Source organism: Bos indicus x Bos taurus, chromosome 26 (genome assembly GCF_003369695.1).
Source record: "Bos indicus x Bos taurus breed Angus x Brahman F1 hybrid chromosome 26, Bos_hybrid_MaternalHap_v2.0, whole genome shotgun sequence".
NCBI lineage: Eukaryota > Metazoa > Chordata > Mammalia > Artiodactyla > Bovidae > Bos > Bos indicus x Bos taurus.
This window is the reverse complement of record NC_040101.1, coordinates 35,984,959-36,006,546: the sequence shown is the minus strand read 5'-3', so window position 1 is coordinate 36,006,546 and position 21,588 is coordinate 35,984,959. Positions and strand designations below refer to the sequence as shown.

Here is a 21,588-nt window from a genome sequence, read left to right as displayed (position 1 = left end):
TGGTTTGATCTCCTTGCAGTCCAGGGGACTCAAGAGTCTTCTCCAGCGACACATTTCCAAAGCATCAGTTCTTTGGCGCTCAGCCTTCTTTATGGTCCAACTGTCACATCCATACATGACTACTGGAAAGACCATATCTTTGACTAGATGGATTTTTGTTGGTAATGTCTTTGCTTTTTAGTACGCTGTCTAGGTTTGTCACAGCTTTTCTTCCACGGAGCAAGCACAGTTTAATTTTAGACAATATTTTGTTTTAATGGGCTTCTGTGACTTGGGCTTCTGTGACTTCTTATGGGAAGGAGGCTTCTGTTGCTGCTCCTTGATGTTTTCTCAAGCAAAATATCTTCATCCTTGTTTCTTCCCTTCTGAAGAAATTTCTTTTCAACTGGAAGAGTTCTGGAAGCAAGGGCTGCTGGGACTGAAGAAGGAGCACATTCTAAGGCATAAACTAGCAGGACAAGGAGAGGCAGGGTGTGCTCACCTTGACCAGCTCTGTTCAGTGCAGAGGCTCAGGTGGAAGCTTGGGAGAGTGCCCAGCATGTGGTTGCTGCTGTATCAAGAAAGCCATTCAGGTTCATCTGGAGAAACTAGTTCACATAAATGTTCTGCTATTGCTTCATTACCCTTTTATAATTGGTTCTGTAAAGAGCATATTGACTGAATTCCTAATGTTATACCCAGGATTAGCCATCAAAGATCTTTCAGTCCAGTCAGGGAGAGAGGGCACAAATACCTGAAATTTTCTATATCCTTACCAAGAAATGGCTGAGTCCCTGGCCAGCTGTTAAATGGCTTGAGTCCAGGAGAGGGCGCTCTGGGCTGGAATTTTCTGGAACAGAGAGCGGGCTTGAAGGAAGCTGGGTATGGCTTGATGAAAAGGATGGGAAGGTGTTTCTGCTTGGGAAGAGATAAAGCCATCCTTAAAAGTCTGGTTCATGGGAATGTGCTAGTTGGCCAGTGAGCAGCGTCTCTTCTGAGGCCTTCTTTTCCCTTGTTTGCCTTACATACATGTTGTGGATCCTTCGAATATATCCACCTCCATGAGTTTCATCAATGATTCCAGATCTTTCTGTGATCCATGCCCCACTCCTAAGCTCCAGACCTGCAAATCCAGCTGCCCGTGAGACATCTCCCCAAAACCCATGTCTCAAATTGAACTCAGTCTTTTCCCAAACCTATTTCTCCCACATTCCCCATCACAGTGGATAGAATCTTTATAGATTCAGTTAACAAGGCTGGAAACCTCAGCTCTCCAAGCACACCGCACACCCCCCCACCTTCTGAGCTTCTCCCTCCCAGTATTCACCACACTCTGCTACCTTCCATTTCCATGTCTATCTTTCCCAATAAATCATGTGCTCCATGAAGGCAGGGTCTTCCCGGCTGGTACTAGTGGTAAAGAACCCTCATGCCAATGCAGGAGACATAAGAGATGCGTGTTTGATCCCTGGGTGGGGAAGATCCCCTGGAGGAGGGCATGACAACCCACTCCAGTATTCTTGCCTGGAGAATCCCATGAACAGAGGAGTCTGGTGGGCTACAGTCTATGGGGCTGCAAAGAATCAGACATGATTGAAGAGACTGAGCATTCATGAAGCCAGGGGCAGGGTTCACTTCTGTGATCTCTAGCTCCAGCACAATATTCAGCCTGTGACAAAAGTGCTCCATAAATACATGTAGATTCACGGTATGAATTAAACTTCCTGTCCATTCTACTTCCTAAGTATTTCTCTAGTCAGGCAGACCCTAGTTTGAAATCTAGCTTTGCTGTTTACTAGCTGGGCAACTTTAATAGATCTATTTTTTTTAATTGAGTTAGTTTTAAATTTACAGGTTAAGCTATTTTTAATCTCACTATGCATCAGCTTCTGAATCAGTAAAATGGACTTAAGTGTGGTGCCTACCTCATAGGTTTGACATGAATTAAATGAAATAAAGCATGTAAACTATTATATGCATAATAAATAAATTATGCATAAATAAAGCATATACCACATTATACCATGTGTTTGACACATGGTATAGTCTTTACTGTTACAAAGGTAGGTTTGAAGCTAGACTGTGAAAGTCCCTTAAAGTACGTTAAGAGGTGTGTGCTGTATCTATTAGAAGGGGAGAATCCATGAAAAGTTCTGTGTGGCAGAAAAACAATAATCTGTGCAATCAACCCAAATTTGTGTAAAAATCAAAACTCTATCACTTAATAGCTGTAAGCTTTTCACAAAAGTACCTAGCCATTCTCAACCTCAGTTTTAAACCTGTAAAATTAAGATAACAATACTCAGTACCAGGATTTGTTGTAAGGTTTAAATGAGATGGTATATGAAAGGTGTCTGAGACTATTTTTTTTTTAAGTTGCTGTCTTTCCTCCAGTGATAAGTCCTGGGTTCCCTTGGAAAGATATCTGTAGTCCAGAGGCTTTTCTTTGGCTCAACTTCATTTAACATTTTTGTCAGACTTGGATGAAGACAAAAAACCTTATTTCCAAATTTGCAGATGACTCAAAGTTGGCAAAATAGCTAACACAATAGGTGATGGAATGGAGGCTCAAAATGACCTCAACAGTCTGGAATGTTAGGCCTTCACCAAATGGGAAGTTGGGCATCTAGCAGATGGATCAAAGTAGTCAGGGACAAGGAGACCGTTTATTTATTTTAAAATTTTTGTTGGAGTATAATTGACTTACAATATTATGTTAGTTTTAGGTATACAGTAAAGTGAATCAGTTATACGTATATCCACTCCGTTTAGATTCTTTTCCCATATAGATCACTACAGAATATTGGGTAGAGTTCCCTGTGATATAAGTAGGTCCTTATTAGTTATTTATTTTGTATATAGTAGTGCGTATGTGTCAGTCTCCGTCTCCTAATTTATAAGGAGACCATTTAGAAGGAGATTCCACTAGTCCAGATGATGAATGGAAAGGGTCTGACCAGGGGGTGGTGTCAGTGGCTAACAGTTGGGAAAAAATTTTTAGAAAAATCACCAGAATATGACAAATAACTAGGTGGGTGTCTGGATGAAGAGGACAGTGATAACTGGGAAGTTTCCTTTCCGAATTCCTGGGAGGAAGGAGGTGCCAGTTAATAGGAAGGAGGAAGTTAGGCAGAAGAATTGAGTTAAGGAGAGAAGGGAGGACAGGAGTCTGGTTTTGTACTTGGGGTGTTGGCTGTATCCAACAGGAAGTTGGAAAGTCAGGACTGTAGCTCGTGGGAGCGGCTGTGTCTAGAAAGAGGCATTTGGGAGTCATCCACTTAGAGGTGATAGTTGAAGCCGTGGGTGGGAGGGGATGGGATGGCCAAGGAGTGGCCAGTGCTATTCAGAATCATTAGCGTTGTTGGCTCTAACTAGAGATAAGCAGGATAAACAAACCCATGCCCAAGTGGGAACTAGTTCTGCTGCCTTCCAGGAGTTCTTTAATGCATTAAAGCAAACTCTCACAGGATGAAAAAAAATCTCATATAATAATTTCAGATTTTCAGAAAGTTATTTTTCATTAAACAATACATAAATATGTTCTTGGTTGTAAAGAATGTGAACATTGAAGATAAAGTAGAAGCCCTTATAACCCCTCTCTAAGTCTGCTTTTTCTTTTTCAGAGGTAATCACTGCTCCTAGTTGGGTGGTGCTGTTCAAACGTTTTGCTGTGTGTTTATACAGTTGTACATACACATAATGATATACTTTGTGTGTTTTGTTTTATATAAGGCGCTTCTAACATGTTTTGTTCTTTGATTTATTTTTATCTTAAGAAAATGAAACAATATACCCTGGAATCCTTTCTAGGTAAATGTATCTAGAGCTAAGTTATAAAAACAACAAAAAACCTGTTCTCCTGGATATGAAAGTACTATATTTTATCAATCCCTTGTAGATGGAATATACCTTCTCTCCAACTTTTTCATCTGCTCATTCTGCAAGACACAGTGTGATCCCTGTGTTGGGAAGATCCCCTGGAGGAGGAAATGGCAACCCACTCCAGTATTCTTGCCTGGAGACTCCCATGGACGTAGGAGCCTGGTGGGCTATAGTCTACGGGGTCACAAAGAGTCGGACATGACTGAAGTGACTTAGCATACACACACATAGCGTGTAGGAGACTGCCCAGGAGAAACTGGGATCCATCAGTAATAGTAAGCCAGGAGTTGGCAGACTACTTGGGTAATGAGAAGTACATAAAGAAGAGGACAGGCAGAAAATGCTGCTTCTTCTTTTTTTATTTTTTTTTTGGTAATAACTTTGTATTCTGCATAATCTATAAAAATATGGAATCACTATTTTGAACACCTGAAACCAATATAACATTGGAAATTAACTCTACTTCAATTAAAAAGAAAGACAAATCAATTCAGTAAATCACTTAAAAGAAGGCAAAAGATATATAGACACATTACTGCTACTGCTGCTGCTAAGTCACTTCAGCCGTGTCCGACTCTCTGTGACCCCATAGACGGCAGCCCACCAGGCTCCCCCATCCCTGGGATGCTCCAGGCAAGAACACTGGAGTGGGTTGCCATTTCCTTCTCCAATGCATGAAAGTGAAAAGTGAAAGTTGTCTCTGACCCTCAGTGACCCCATGGACTGCAGCCTACCAGGCTCCTCCGTCCATGGGATTTTCCAGGCAAGAGTACTGGAGTGGGGTGCCATTGCCTTCTCCATAGACACATTAAGGGGTATACTAAAGGTATTTAATAAGATAAAGTAAAATCAAGTAATAGAAAATGCTGCTTCTTAAGATTGCTGCGCACTGTGGTGTCTTCAGGGCAGGAGGCCTTGTTTGCTGTGGGGTTGCAGAAGGAGATGAGAGGGGCTGAACTCTTTGTCTGTGTTTCAGATGGAGACGTGGATGGACGATGGAGGTGTAATCTATCGCCCTAGTTCTTGGTGCCCTAGTTCTCCCTACCTCACCAAGGGATCAATTACTAATATGTTACAAACCTTAGGACAGGGAATTTCTGTGTCAGGCTCAGCCACCTGCTGTGTTTAACCTGGCCAGGATCCTTTCTCTGCCTCAAGCTGGAGGAGCTGGAAGTAGTGGGGAGAAAGGGAAGAGGAGGATGGACGCTAAATGAGATAGGGACTTTCATCTGGATCTCCAGGTCCAAGCCAAAGTTGGAGTGATTGATTTGGGGAGGGGCGGGTTGGGTTTGAAAACATTTTTCTTCGTACAGATACCATCAAAATGAATACATAAAATTTTCAATTCTCACTGGGAGCTTCTGAAAATATATCATATACCCCAGTGAGACATTGGTATATTATTCCTTTTATTCTTTCTTTTTTTTATTTAGTTGGAGGATAATTGCTTTACAAAGTTGTGTTTGTTTCTGCCATACAACAATGTGAATCAGCTGTAAGTATACATATGTCTTCTCCCTCCTGGGCCTCCCACCCCTCTAGGTTGTCACTCACCAAGTTGAGCTAGTGAACTTCCCACTAGCTATCTGTTTTACATCAGATCAGATCAGTCGCTCAGTCATGTCCGACTCTTTTCGATGCCATGAATTGCAGCATGCCAGACCTCCCTGTCCATCACCAACTCCCGGAGTTCACTGATACTCACGTCCATCAAGTCAGTGATGCCATGCAGCCATCTCATCCTCTGTCGTTCCCTTCTCCTCTTGCCCCCAATCCCTCCCAGCATCAGAGTCTTTTCCAATGAGTCAACTCTTTGCATGAAGTGGCCAAAGTACTGGAGTTTCAGCTTCAGCATCATTCCTTCCAAAGAAATCCCAGGGCTGATCTCCTTCAGAATGGACTGGTTGGATCTCCTTGTGGTCCAAGGGACTCTCAAGAGTCTTCTCCAACACCACAGTTCAAAAGCATCAATTCTTTGGCGCTCAGCCTTCTTCACAGTCCAACTCTCACATCCATACATGACCACAGGAAAAACCATAGCCTTGACTAGACGAAACTTTGTTGGCAAAGTAATGTCTCTGCTTTTGAATATGATATCTAGGTTGGTCATAACTTTCCTTCCAAGGAGTAAGCATCTTTTAATTTCATGGCTGTAGTCACCATCTGCAGTGATTTTGGAGCCCAAAAAAATAAAGTCTGATACTCTTTCCACTGTTTCCCAATCTATTTCCCATGAAATGATGGGACCAGATGCCATGATCTTCGTTTTCTGAATGTTGAGCTTTAAGCCGACTTTTTCACTCTCCACTTTCACTTTCATCAAGAGGCTTTTGAGTTCCTTTTCACTTTCTGCCATAAGGGTGGTGTCATCTGCATATGTGAGGTTATTGATAGTTCTCCTGGCAATCTTGATTCCAGCTTGTGTTTCTTCCAGCCCAGCGTTTCTTATGATGTACTCTGCATATAAGTTAAATAACAGGGTGACAATATATAGCCTTGACGTACTCCTTTTCCTATTTGGAACCAGTCTGTTGTTCCATGTCTGTTTTACATATGGTAATGTATATGTTTTGATGTTACTGTCTCAATTCATCCAGTCTCCTTCCCCCCTCTGACTCTGTTCCTGCTCTGCAAATAGCTTCATCGGTCCCATTTTTCTAGATTCCATATATGTACCTTAATATACAATATTTGTTTTTCTCTTTCTAACTTACTTCACTCTGTATAGGCTCTAGATTCATCCACCTCACTAGAACTGACTCTCCCATTTTTTCTTGAACATATGAGATTTCTTGAGTGTAAGGACAGCTGAGAAGGGGAAAAAAGGACAATCTTTTCTGTACTTGCTTTGTCCCACCCCAATCATTCTCTCTCTTTCTCTCTCCATCCACCTCTCTTTCTCTTTCTGGTTTTCCTGCCTTCGATGCTCTGAATCATATTATATCGTAAGCAAATTTGGGACTTGCGTATTTTGTGCAAAATACCAGGGCCTTCCTTTTCCTTCTCTTCCTTTCTGCTGCCTTCATTCAGGGCTCAGGAGATTCTGCTTTGGCTCAGTCTCAGGAAATCACACTGGTTCTTCTTTCTCCCCTTCCCTCTGTTCAGCACTGACTCAGCTGCTGCGAAGCTCTGCCAGGCAGTTAGGAAGCTGCACCATCCCAGGGTGAGATGGCCGAGAGCTGGGCTCCACAGCAGCCCCAAATCAACTACATAGGCAGCCCATGTCCTCCAGCACGTGTGGGAATTATTCCTTGGGGTCTCTGTCTAGTTCCCCAAGCCTAGCTCCTCCTGACTCACATCCTCCCTGCTTGCAGCACAGTGAAGTTTGGTTGACTTTTTGCATTTCTCCTGTTTCTGCTTCCAGGCAAGCCCGGCCCTCTGAGATCCAGGAGCTGGGCTCTTCTCCCCAGTGAGTGGGCTCATCTCCACAAGGCCTCCACAGGCCTGTGTTTGAAACGGCTCTGATCTGCTACCTGTGAGAGAGTGACCACCCACCCACCTCTCTGGGTACATCTCCCAGCCCCTCTGCTCTGACTCGTCCCCTGACACACCAGATACTCCAGCAGTAAATACCCGATGCGTTCACTACCTGGAGCTCCCTGAACACAGCACGTGGTCTTTCCATTCTGTGCCTCACCCTGGGCTGCCCACTGGTCCCAGCCCTCTTTCTTCTGTTCTTTAGGTTTAGTTTAGGTTTCAATCACTCTACAAAGCCTTCACTGACTGCCATTATGCCAGATTCACTTCACTGACTTTTCAATTTTGTATCTGTGTCCGCCACTCCACTGTGATGGTCTCCATTACCTCTCTGTCCCTAGGGCTGAGCCCAGGACCTGGAATACTGCAGGCACTCAGTTCATGCTCTTTGAACCCCACTGGCTTAGGCCAGGGAATATCTTTGTAGTTTTTCTTCTAGGTTTGCCCTCCTGGCAGATTGCTTCCTTCCTAAGTAGCATCTTGTTATTTGAGTCCCACTAGACTGGGCTGCTGTCTGTGGGGTCGCAAAGAGTCAGACACGACTGAAGCGACTTAGCAGCAGCAGCAGCAGTATCATCTTATTTGAGGTTCACTGAGAGGCCTCGCCTTATAATAAATTATTGGGTTGCATTCTGTTTGGATGGTTTTCCGGGTGGAGTGGCATTTTTAGATTCCAGACAAGTCTCTGTCTAGGAGGAGTGGAGAAACGAGGAGGGGTCCATACTGTGCAGGGTCAGGAAGGAGGCCCCTTGAGGTGCTCAGGGCTTCATGAGCTGCCTTTCCATGCATGATAACCACATCCTATGTGGAGTCTTTCCTTTCAAAGCACCTTGGCATACCTGGTCTCATTTGATCTTTCCTACAAATCACCTTGGGAAGTAGAAGGCAACAGGTATACACAGTGAAACAGATAAGGTGATTCATTTATTTATTCCGTATAGATTTATTGAGTTCCCATTCCCTTGCTGGGAACACAACAGTGAACGAAACCAGCATGTTCCCAGCTGTCAGGAAGTTCTGGTTCCAGTCAGGCTATGCCAACAAGTGACTAGTGTACAAATAAGTAATACGTAGGATTTCCAGTGACAGTACGTGCTCAAAAGACAATCAGGCCAGGTAATATTACAGAAAGTGACTAGTGGGAGGGGTGAAGGGACTGCCTTGGAGCAGGTAAAGCCTTTTTGAGGAGATGACATATGAGCTAAAGTCTGAAAGTTGAGAAGGAACGGGCCAGGTGATGTGCTGAGAGTCTGAAAGTGGAGCTGGCCCTGGAGCCCTGAAGCATTTCCTTTAGCTGTTCTTTTACTGCAGGAAAGCAACCAAGGCCAACAGTCAGGACAGGAAAAAATTGTGTGTGTGTGTGTGTGTGTGTGTGTGTGTGTGTGTGTGTATACAGGAAAAAAATATAAAATACATATATGTAAATACATGTGTAGATATAGGTATACATATGCATGTGTGTGCATACGTATACCTATATCTGTACCTCCTACAGCAGTTGAGAGGGTAGAATATTTTTCCTGAAAAATCCTTTCAGAGCTGGATTCACGTGACGTCGTGAGAGGAATGTTTAGGTGATTAGTAGTGAGGCATGTGGGGTGTAGCTGTGGGAAAGAAAGGAAACGAGTCTCTGGCACCTGTCATGGATACTTACCGCCACCCCACTCAGGAACAGGGGCAGTTAAGGTTGTCTAAAGAGTGGATGGTTCTGTACAGTTGGTGTGGCAACAGTTTGAGAATAAGGCTCATAGTCACTGTTCAAAAGAGCTTCCTGAATAGAATGTGGTTCTGCAGAAAGGAAGGTAGGGGGTCTTTGGCGTGATGAGCAAGACCCAGAAAGGCAGGTGAAAGGCAGGTTCAAGGAACAGGAGTTAGACCACCCTGGCTTAGGTGGATGTCAGGTTGATGAACTGGAGAGGGTAGTTTTGATCAGCTGCCCCTCACACTTGGCTCTGTTTGGCCTAGTTTAATATCATATAAAATGTCACTTAAACCTAGCAAATATCCCTTTAATAAATTTCAACTAGACCCATCAGTTTTATGGACCATCTAACTCAGGGCTTACCAAAGGATTTGGCACACAGCAGGTGTTCAGAAAATAATTTGTTAAATGAGTGAATGAATGAATCAGACCTTTTGGTTGAATCCTATGGGCAGAGGAGCTGGCAGGCTACAGTCTACAGGGTCACAAAGAGTTGGACACAAATGAAGCAACTTGGCACACACGCACCCACCATTTGGTTGACCAGCCCTTGGAAGCAAGATTGAGCCATCTGGAATTTGTTGTACTCGAAGAATAGGGCAGTGTTTACAAGTATATCAAACAGGTGAGATGACACATGATTTCAGGGGGGGACAGCCTGTGATTTCTCTAGATCTTCTCCTTTTTAAAGTAAGATTTAGAATGTTAGGATAGAGATTGCTAAAGTTGATATAGATTCTATTATGTCCCAAAGTTTCTTTTACAGAATATAATATTAAACAAGAGAAGCAGGACAAGAATGGTACAAACAGTATAATTTCAGTTCTATTAAAAAATCTATATTCATGGGGGAAAAACTGGAAAGAAGTTATAACAAAATTGGGACTTACCCAATGATCTTACCTTATCTTTTCTACTTTCTACTTACCAGACTTTTTCCAAATTTTCTACAGTTAGTGTGTGTTACTTTTATAATCAGAAAAATATAATGTGTGACTTGTTAAACTGTTAGTATAGAATGTGGTATGACATTCCTGCCAAAGCCTGCTTTCTTTTTTTAATCTCTGGCATTCATCATAAAAATCACAGCTGATATTTCAAATAATGACATTATGATAGCAAAAGTGAACTGCACCTTAGCAGATGTACTCCCACCTGTGTCATGAGACACAGTTGATCTGCCGAGGAGCCCACACCATCCAGATGCTGAGATTGGCCATATCATGGCTCCCTGCCTCTATCTGCATCCCTCTACCGTGATCCCTCAGCCTCCCTGGGTACTTGCTTCCACCCCCATACCTGTCAGAGGCTCAGGAATGGCTGGAAGCTGGTATCGCAGGTCAGAGCTGCCCTGCTTGCTTCTGATTGTGGACTCAGCAAACAACTCTGTAATGTAGATCATACTGACTGCCCTGAAAAATAGCAAATGTGCCATGGTATTGTCCTATAGACTAAACAAATTAAAAAAAAAATAAAAGCAGCCGAACCCTGAAAACTTATTCACTTCATTTTTTCAATCAGGTGAAAAGTATGAATAATATTGCTTCTCCCTTTTGGATGATGACATCTCAGTGGTAAATCGAGACATTGCTTAAGTGAACTTCGAGTTTTAACAAGATTTTCTATTTGCATTTTTGACTTTACCGAAAACAAGTGCCATTAGAATGATATCAACTGTTTGAGTCAGTTGTTGGCTTGGGCCTCCACCCAGAATTTGATGTCATTGATGGGCATCCATGAGGAACAGGAATAATTTTGAAGCTTTTGACCAGAGGACCTCTGAAGACCTTCATTAGTGCTAGTGTTAAATATAATACAAATGTAAAAATGAAAATGGCCGTCTTATGCACTAAATATGTGGATTTAAAATGCTTTCTATCTGCTAGGGCTTTGCATGGGAACCTCTATGAAACTGGAGAGTTACTGAGTCTGGAAAATGTTTTGCTCAGTGTGATGATGAAATGTAGACTAGGTATCAGATGTGGGGGACCCAGGATGGAGGGAGAGAAGGAAACACAGCCATGAGGAATAGAGTTTGCAGGGCTTGAATCATATCTTATTTTGATTAAATCAGGATCGGTTTACTTAGAGCCTGTAATGTGAGAATGTGTTAGAGTAGTAGAGGGGTTCTATTATGGTTATCTTACTCAAGAGTGAGTTCATTTTCATCACATGTATTTTTAATTCTTTGGAAAGACAATTACATTAATTGAGGAATGACATGTAGAATACCAGTTTGAAAAAACACTTAGTAAATGGGGGTACTGATGTTGCCTAACTATCAATTAATTAAAAATAGCTTGTAACATGAGCTCTAGGTACCCCATCTAAAGAGTGGCAGTAGGCTGCTTGGGGAAGCCCATTATATTTTTGATGCATTGATTGGGTAAAACAAGACCTTCAAGGAAGAGGCTCCGGGTCCTTCCCACTTTTCTGTTTTCATTGCACAGCTTCCAAAAATGTGCTGCTTTGACCTAGTATGAGAACTTCCCAACTCCAGGATGAATTGTCCAAGATGGTTCTATTGCTTTTGCTGCAGTTAGCCTTAGTGAAGGCAGAATAGTCTCCAGGTGCCAGCCAACCCATGACCTTCCGTCTCTCTCCAAAATGAGACTCCTCCCTCTCTCCTCCACTTTCTCCCTGGCCTCACTTTCCTGGACAGAGTCCTCTTTTAAAGACTGTGACATTCTCTAGGGAGGCTTCACTCATGAATGGAATTCATACTGATTTCTGTCATCTCTGTCTTCATTTTTTATCTATTGCACAATCAGTACACACTATTGAGTGATTCTCCCACTTTTTAACTGGTTAACCTGGAGAATCCCAGGGACGGGGGAGCCTGATGGGCTGCCGTCTATGGGGTCGCACAGAGTCGGATACGACTGAAGCGACTTAGCAGCAGCAGCAGCAGACTATACTATTCAGTGTTCTATGATAATAGCTCATATCTAAGTTTTCCCCTTGTGGCTCTGTAGTAATAAATGACTTCCCTGTAGGCAGAGGTTGTGCCTGGAGAACTCTCATTTGACAAATAACACATGATCCAGGGCCCATTATGTCTAATATCTCCATATTTCTGGAACAGCAACAAGGAGAGAAGGGGCAATTTGCAAGCTAATTAGAACCACCAGGGAACCACCAGCCACCCAACGCAGAGGTCTTTCAACTTAAATATTATCTCTGAGGATATCAGGCATTGTTTTAGGCAAAGATTTTAAATCTCAATAAATAGTTATGAAGTGGCAAAAAAGAGATTTTATATATATATATATGTATATGTATATATCCTGTGTACACAGAGATGTGTATATACATTTGCCTACATGTATTTGTATGTATGTGGAAAGAGACAGAGATAAGCACTAGCAGTAGTTCGCTACATCATGTTTATGGATTAGATGCCTCAGTATGGTTGCTGCTAAGTTACTTCAGTCGTGTCCGACTCTGTGCGACCCCATAGACGGCAGCCCACCAGGCTCCCCCGTCCCTGGGATTCTCCAGGCAAGATCACTGGAGTGGGTTGCCATTTCCTTCTCCAATGCATGAAAGTGAAAAGGGAAAGTGAAGTCGCTCAGTCGTGTCCGACCCTCAGCGACCCCACGGACTGCAGCCCACCAGGCTCCTCTGTCCATGGGATTTTCCAGCCAAGAGTACTGGAGTGGGGTGCCATCACCAGGATGCTATTTTTCTCCAAATTGATTAAAACCGATACCAAATAAAGTCCTTGCTGATTGGTGATATTCTTGAGGATTGGGGTAAGGTTTGGGTTTACCACACTAAATAATGTAGCTCTCTGTTCCTTCTCAATTGATGTGGATGAAAGGATGAGAATAGTGTTTGGGGAAGATTTTTCTAAAAATTATATGGGATGGATTGAAAGAGCTTAGAATTTGGGAGACTGGAAGCTCTTAAGTAATCCAGGTCCTAATAGGCAAGGATTAGGCTCAAGGAGCCGTGGACGGGAAAGAGAGTCAGATACCTGTTGAGACCAAATGTTTGCCTAGGTATGTGGCATACACCTAGTGTGTCTATAGGATTCCTTAAGATTGAAGATACAAGGTCTTTGTTTTTCAGAAGTTCTCCATCTATGCGGGGGTCCTGAATTATTAATAACTTCAGTATATTGTGTGCCGTGATATTTTGGGATGGTAAAATGTGGGAAGCACGACAGGAAACACAGATGAGAGCAGTTAATACTGACAGGTGAGCATCAGCGAGGGCTACAGGGAGGAAATGCTATGTAAGCTGAGTGACAGAGTCTTATTTAAGTTAGAAGGCAGTGGGAAGGGAAATCCAAGTGGTATTAAGTGCAAGCCTAATTCAACAAATGGCAAAAAGGCCAGTGTGACAAGATATCTTTTCTTTGAGGGTATTGGTCAGAGATGAAGTTAGAAAAAAATCAACTGAGACTAAATCAAGAGGGGTAAATGCCATCTTCTGCTGTCTGCTTTTCTGTCTTCTCATCATCTTACCAAAAACGTGAATCTTTTTGTGCATGCATCTTGTGACTGTCTATACCATAATCCTATCCGCCTCCATTCTTGACTTTAAGTTACATTATACTGTGTCTAATATCTCCATATTTCTGGGACAGCAACAAGGAGAGAAGGGGTGATTTGCAAGCTGATTGTGGAATGTGTTTTTCAGTGACGTTTTCCTTTCCTTGTGAGTTTTATAATTGAAAATCAACCTGTATGGACAAGCTTTTTTTATGATCTTGCGTGTTACTGTATTGTCAGCCTTATCAGTACATTCATTTGGAATTACTTATTTGGGTAACTTTCTCATCTACTTATCAGTAGATTCCTGATGTCTAATATACATAGAGTATAAAGATTAAGATCTCTTTGGGTTTCTGAGTCATAAGTCTAGAAGCGGACTCTGAAACTTTTCTAATAGAGTAGAAGTCATGAAGGGTTATGTCTTTGGGGTCTTGGGAAAGGATCTAGATGGGTGCACCAGTGCCTTTGGGGAGTGTTTTTGAATCTTTGTTTCTTTGTGAATTGTGGAATTTCTGTCATCATAGTTCAGAGAAAGGAGGTCAGGGGGAGGTGGAACAGCAGACATTCGGTAGAGAAGAAAGACTCCGCTGAAGACTGACTCATATTGTGCAGAGTTTGAGTGTGATTGTGTGCATACACCTATAACTGTGCACTCCATGTGCCTGTGGTAGGAAGAAGGGGAGGAGAGGGTTGTGCAGACATAATATTTTCTTTAATCTCTTTGCAGAGTGGACTTTGGAGAAGAGTAAGCCTAAGTAAACAACGTGGCATAGTTGTTTGTCTGTCATACACATGATACTCAAAAAGACTCTATAAAATCCTGTCTTAAGTTAAGAAGCAAATAGAATTATTCAGTTACCAACTTTGATGGTTACCCCAGTGTTTCTTTTCCATGATGGTGAAATTCCTGAGCAGTTTTCACTTGCTGTGATTAGTTGAAATGTTCTCCTACAAGCTTCAGATGAATTCATGGTTATGCATTGTATTTTCTTTATCTTTCTTTACACTGCTCATCCTATGTGAATATGGGTAAAGGGGCTGCTACCTCTTTGTAAAGTTCCACCCCAGACCCCCCTCCAGCAGAACTTTACTGACCCCCTGGTCCTTGGCCATCTTGCTTTCTTGACTGTACAGAATATAATTGGGACTTAATAAATAATTGAGAACTGTCTGATAGATTAGTTTTTGTTGTTGCTGTTATGTCCCACCTCCTTCTAACGCCTACAGTTAGAAAAGACAGTATGCTTGTATTTCATATTCTTCTAATTTTACTATTCTTTATGATACAAAGACTCTGATGCTGGGAGGGATTGGGGGCAGGAGGAAAAGGGGACGACAGAGGATGAGATGGCTGGATGGCATCACCGACTCGATGGACGTGAGTTTGAGTGAACTCCGGGAGTTGGTGATGGGCAGGGAGGCCTGGCGTGCTGCGATTCATGGGGTCACAAAGAGTCGGACACGACTGAGCGACTGAACTGAACTGAACTGATGATACAAAGCACCCCTTCTGGTTTAAGAGCATAAAATTGGAAACATCATAGAAATTAGGGAATATAACTTTCCCTCCAGTTCAGGAACTTTCTGTATAGCTTCCTTGTTACATTAGTCTGTTCTCTTAGGTCATTCAAGTACTTAGAGCCTTATTCATAGAATGAAGGTAACAGTAGTACTCGCCTTTGTTAGCAACATATCTGGGTGCCAGTGACAGAAAACCTAAAACAGTGGTGACTTACGGAAGACAGCATATTATTTTCCTCTCTCCCAAATCCAGGAACAGGCACAGTGGCTCCTGTCTTACTTCCTTGCTATCACAGCATCTAGTTCCATGTTCGCCTTGCAGTCTGGTACGGCTGCTCCAGCTCCAGCCATCATTGCCAGCAGAAAGGAGAAAGAAAAGGGCATACTCTCTCTCTCTTCAAGGACACTGTCCGCAAATAGCAAACCATTCTGCTTATATCTAATTAGCACTGACTTAGTCATATTTGCTACATGTAGCTATAAGGGAGGCTGATAAAGAGATGGCCTTGTACTTGGCTGAAATTCAGAGTTTATATTACTGAGGGATATGGGAACAGGTCTGGGGGACAACTAGCAGTCTCTGCCACCCTACTGATAATTTTATGAGATAAAAAATGATGAAATGAGATAATATGTACAATGTGCTTAGAACATGCCTGACATATAATACGTGCTCAGCTAATATGTAAGTATTAGCCATTGTTTTTATGGATAAACATTATAGGCAATCACTTATTCACTGTATTATTTGTTCAACAGACATTGAGTACCTACTGTGTTGAATACTATACGTCTCCTGTTTAAATCCTTCAATCAACAATCTGGAGGAGACTACTGTCCAAGATAGCTTATTTTTTATGGAATAACTCTAAAAGTTCCATAACTTATTTATCAAAGTAAGTCAAAGCATGCTTCCCAAATAATTCAGTCTTACCCTTTGAAACTATAGAACAAGTCTATTTCCTCCACTCAGTTTGTCAAACATATGAAGGTGGCTAATAAGCCTCACATTTAGTTTTCTGACCCTAAGCAGGCATTTTTGTTAGCTCATTTATTTAGTATGTGGTTTGGCAAACTTTTTCTGTAAAGGGCTAGATGATAACTATTTCTGGTTTTTCAGGTCACATGTTCTCTGTTGCAGTTTCTCAACTCTACCGTCCTAATGGGAAAGCAGCCCTGGATGTTTTATAAGTGAATGGCTATGGCTGTGTTCCTATAAAATTTGTTGTTGTTGTTTAGTTTCTCAGTTGTGTCCAACCCTTGCAACCCTATGGACTGTAGCTCACTAGGCTCCCCTGTCCATGGGATTTCCCAGGCAAGAATATTGGAGTGGGTTGCCATTTCCTCCTCCAGGGGATCTTCCAGACCCAGGGATCAAACCCACGTTCCTGTGTCTCCTGTGTTGGCAGGTGGATTCTTTATCATTGAACCACTGGGGAAGGAAGTTTCTAACACCAATACAGTATACTAATGCATATATATGGAATTTAGAAAGATGGTAATGATAACGCTGTATGTGAGACAGCAAAAGAGACAGATATATAGAACAGTCTTTTGGACTCTGTGAGGGGGGGATAATTTGGGAGAATCGCATTGAAACATGTATAATATCATATAAGAAACGAATTGCCAGTCCAGGTTCGATGCAGGATACAGGATGCTTGGGGCTGGTGCACTGGGGTGATTCAGAGGGATGGTATGGGGAGGGAAGTGGGAGGGGGGTTCAGGATTGGGAACACATGTACACCTGTGGCGGATTCATGTTGATGTATGGCAAAACCAATACAGTATTGTAAAGTAATTAGCTTCTAATTAAAATAAATAAATTTAAATTTAAAAAAAGAAAAAAAAAAAAAAAAAACAGATAACAGGCCAGATTTTGGCCTCATGCTGTGGTTTGCCAGCCCTGTGATTTAGCCTATGCTGCTACTACTGCTGCTAAGTTGCTTCAGTCCATAGAAACTTATAAATAAGATTATTTGTGACTGATATTCTCCTTCTCTGAAGCTGGAAACTTTCTTTGTGTCACTCCTGATTTTTCTTATACATTTCATTTCTTTTTCTTATTACTTTGGTTAAGATTTTCAGCACCCCTTGCATCTCCATAGCATTACTTACTGGCCAATCATTTCCCTAGATACGTTATCCATCATTTCTCACTTGGAAATGCTCTTTGACAAATCTTCTTTTGTTCTACCACACATTGTTTGACCTCCCCCAGGCTGACTCTTCTGTAGTCATCGCACAAATCTGTCCACATTAAGAAAATAAGAATCCTTTTTCCATCCCTTTCTTCTTCAAACCTGTTAGACTTTGATTTTCCTTTGGTGGTGCTTCAGCTTTTCATCACTGAACAGTCTAATACTAACTATAACCTAATCCAACTTCCCTTAAAGACAATTTAGAGGAGGCAGGTAGAAAATTAACATTTACTGATGGACCAGGCACTGCTGACATTTACAATATGTGTGTTTCATTTCAATGTTATAGACATGGGAAGTACAATTTGAGATTGGTCATATAACCAGCTGTTGTCATGCAGCTGAAATACAAGGAGTCAATCCCAGTTACAGAATAGAAATTCAAATCTGACTGGACTGGGGGACTTAAGTGTGTGCATCTGGCAAAAGTAATTCAAAACCATTCACAAATACAGCAGAGTTGCTATACTTTGGTTGTCCTTTCTCATCAAGACATTTGTGAAGCAGAGAATAACAAACATTTGTGCTGAACTTTTGGTTTTCAGAATATTTACTTCGTAATTTTGTGGAGTAGGTGATTTTATTTCAGTTTTGCAGGAAAGGAAATCAAACCACAAAATGATTAAAATGTTTGCTGGAATTGCCAGCCACCAATGCCTTACTGCTTCTAGGAGAGTCCACAATTGCTTTTCTCAGAAAAGTTCATCGCACCTCTTTTCTAGCTAACTCCTTGTCTTTCAGACCTCAGCTCAGTCCTCATCTTCTCCACTTTCTGCAGTCACCTCCACTTTGTGCCCACCATCTGATTTAGATGCCCTTTCTACATCTTAAACAAGGTCATCACCCTCTTTGCACTGAACCTGAACTGACGATGTGTTAGCTTATAAGGAAATCAGGGGCACGTCCCTGCCTCATTTAACTTTGTACTCAATAAATAAATATTTGTCAAGTAAAGGAATGCCCTGAGATGGCGCCAAGTCAGTGCTGCAGGGAGTCATTTCCTTGTGATGCTTCTCTGTTCTGATTATACCTGGAGGCAAAACAGAAACCTCAGCCTTCCAGAGACAAACAAAAGAGGATCCTCCCAGAAGCCACTGATCTCTGCAGCCAGGGAACATCAGAAATTCAAATCTAGGGGGTTTCGGACTAGAAAGCACAGAAAGCAGCATCACTGTGGTGAAGAGCGCAGGTTCTAGAGTCAGGCTTCTTAGATTTGAATCCTGACTTCACCATTTTCCAGCTGTGTGATCTTTGGCAAGTGACTTAGCTTTTCTACGCTTGGGTTTTTGTCAAACGTGGGTAATGATGGAACTTCGGTATATTAGTTATCTATGGCTGTGCGACAAATTACCCCCAAACTGTGTGCCTCATAACAATAAACCTTTATTATCTCACAGTTTCTGTGGGTCAGGAATTTGGAAGGCGCTCAGGTGAGTGCTTCTGGCTCAGGGTTGCTCATTAGGTGACAGTCAAGGTGTCGACTGAGGTTCCTGTCATATGGAACCTTGGCTGAGGCTGGAGGATCTCCTTCCAAGATGGCTCACTCAAGCAGCTTTTGGCAGGAGGCCATAGTTCTTCCCACCAGCAACTCTCATTATGGGAAAATAATTGATTTCCCCCAGAGAAAGCAAGAGAGGAAGCCCCAAGGAGAAACTCCAGTGACTTTTATGACCTATTTTCAGAACATACACTGTTACTTCCACCACATTCTCTATGCTAGAAGGAAGTTGCTAAGTGTGGCCCACATTCGAGGAAAGGGGAATTAGGCTCCACCTTTTGAAAGGAGTATCGTAGAATTTGTGGACGTATTTTAAAACCACACACTATCTTATAGAGTTGAGTGAGAATTGCATGAGATAAGAATTGCAAAGTGCTTAATAGGACTTCAGCAGCATCTACCTTGAATTACCTTCCTCATGGATTAGAAAGGACAAATGAACCTGTCAGTCTGAAGGCTTTCACTTGAAAAATTATTCTATAAAATGGAGCAAAGATATCAGAATTAAGCTGATGCCATTAGCAATTAAAGTATTCAGTATAGTTCTTGGCATGAAAAGTTGTTCATGTTTTGAATTTTTAAAAGCGAGTAAAAACAGCATGTACAGTGTGATCTGGTGATCTGGTATTTGTGTGATTATATACTTATATCTCTCTATGTTGATACATAGGGAGCATTCTAGAATGAGGTGCCTCATAGTATTAATCATGGTTATCTCTGGGTGGTAGAATTTGTGTTAAGGTAAACACAAAATTGTGTTTTTATGCTTTGTTTGAATTGTTTTACACTGAGCATAAATCTACAAAAATAAGGGAGGCATTTTCCAAAGAAAATAAAAAAGAAACTAAGCTGGAAAGAAGACATGAAAGGTGGAAAGGTTTAGCCTGTTGAGCCAGAATGTTGCTTCTCTAAGTGGACTAGTTTATTCCCTGTGGTGTATCTGATTGATAGGCTATCCTCTGATCCTTCAAGTTTGTTGTGAAGACTTGTATTTGCTGAGAGCAGGTGAGAGTTTTGTGGCTGTGTTTTGCTTGAGGGGACATATATTAAGAGAAGAAGGGAAAAGCGCAGAGAAGCAAGGAGAAGAGGGACATCTGTGTGGCAAAGAGCAAAGACAGACCAAACCCAGTGTTGACACCAGAGCCTGAATGCTCATAAGTTGCCTTGGGAAGAGCAACTTTACCCATAAAAGAGCGATATACTTGTGATGGGCACTCTGTCAGCCCAGAGGGCCTTGAATATCTTCTATAATTGCACTTGTTGCATTGAACTGAAATCTGTTCAATTCTCCCTCCCTCTTAACAGACTTGCAAGCAGATCCTGGCTATCTAGCTCCCAACATAGAGCAGGGTTTAATAATCTGAAGAATAAAATAGCTTAAATTATTTTTAAAAATAATGTCATTCACCACTGAAAATGTTTATGTCTCCTAACATTCAACTGAGTAATTTATTCAAATGAAAGAGGGAGGTAAAATGTGTATATTTTATGGGAAAAATTGGAGAAACTACCCAAAGATGCTTTTTGAAAGGTTTAAATCTATCATTTGTTTCCCATTAGTCACATCTGTTCTTTTCCTTTTTTCTGTCTTGTTTTTTTAGTTACTTGAAAAAAAAAATTAAGATTCTAACGTTTTTACTTTCTTTCTGTATTTTTGGTTAAAGTGATAGCATTGGGGCTTATAGTATACATCTTAAGCTTGTGACAACCTGACTTTAAGTAATATTACAGGGCTTCCCTGATAGCTCAGGTGGTAAAGAATCTGCCTGCAGTGCAGGAGACCCTGGTTCGATTTCTGGGTCAGGAAGATCCCCTGGAGAAGAGATAGGCTACCCTCTCTAGTATTCTTGGGCTTACCTTGTGGCTCAGCTGGTAAAGAATCTGCCTGCAATGTGGGAGACCTGGGTTCCATCTCTGGGTTGAGAAAATCCCCTGAAGAAGGGAAAGGCTACCACTCTAGTATTTTGGCCTAGAGAATTCCATGGACTGTATAGTCCATGGGGTCACAAAGAGCTGGACACGACTTTTACTTCACTTCACCCAAATTCATGTAGAAAACAGTCTTATATTAATATATTTCCATTTCTTCTCGTTTGACCTTTGTGCTGTTAATGTCATACATTTTACTTCTAAATTTGTTAGTAACTGTATAGTCATTGTTATTACTTTTACTTTAAATGGTCAATTCAGTTAAGTTCAGTCGCCCAGTTGTGTCCGACTCTTTGCGACCCCATGAATCACAGCACGCCAGGCCTTCCTGTCCATCACCATCTCCCGGAGCTCAGTCGGACTCACGTTCATTGAGTCGGTGATGCCATCTAGCCATCTCGTCCTCTGTCATCCCCTTCTCCTCCTGCCCTCAATCCCTCCCAGCATCAGGGTCTTTTACAATGAGTCAACTCTTCGCATGAGCTGGCCAAAGTATTGGAGTTTCAGCTTTAGCATCAGTCCTTCAATGAACACCCAGGACTGATTTCATTTAGGATGGACTGGTTAGATCTCCTTGCAGTCAAAGGGACTTTCAACAGTCTTCTCCAACACCACAGTTCAAAAGCATCAATTCTTCAGTGCTCAGCTTCTTTACAGTCCAACTCACACATCCATACATGACCACTGGAAAAACCATAGCCTTGACTAGATTGACCTTTGTTGACAAAGTAATATCCCTGCTTTTCAATATGCTATCTAGGTTGGTCATAACTTTCCTTCCAAGGAGTAAGCGTCTTTTAATTTCATGGCTGCAATCACCATCTGCAGTGATTTTGGAGCCCAGAAAAATAAAGTCAGCCACTGTTTCCACTGTTTCCCCATCTATCTGCCATGAAG

At 41.9% G+C, this 21,588-nt stretch overlaps 1 protein-coding gene across 3 annotated transcripts in view; it reads left to right on the top strand.

The window, feature by feature from the left end:
- The window catches only part of PLCE1 (phospholipase C epsilon 1), a 377,706-nt gene that overhangs the window by 17,848 nt on the left and 338,270 nt on the right, over positions 1-21,588 (top strand). Inside the window, exon 1 of one of the 3 annotated variants that reach the window (XM_027528500.1) lies at positions 15,816-15,959. The exons of the other annotated variants lie outside the window; for them this stretch is intronic. The gene's annotated coding sequence lies outside the window, so the exon portion shown is untranslated. Of the gene's footprint in view, positions 1-15,815; positions 15,960-21,588 lie in introns of those variants that run through there. 3 annotated transcript variants of the gene reach the window in all.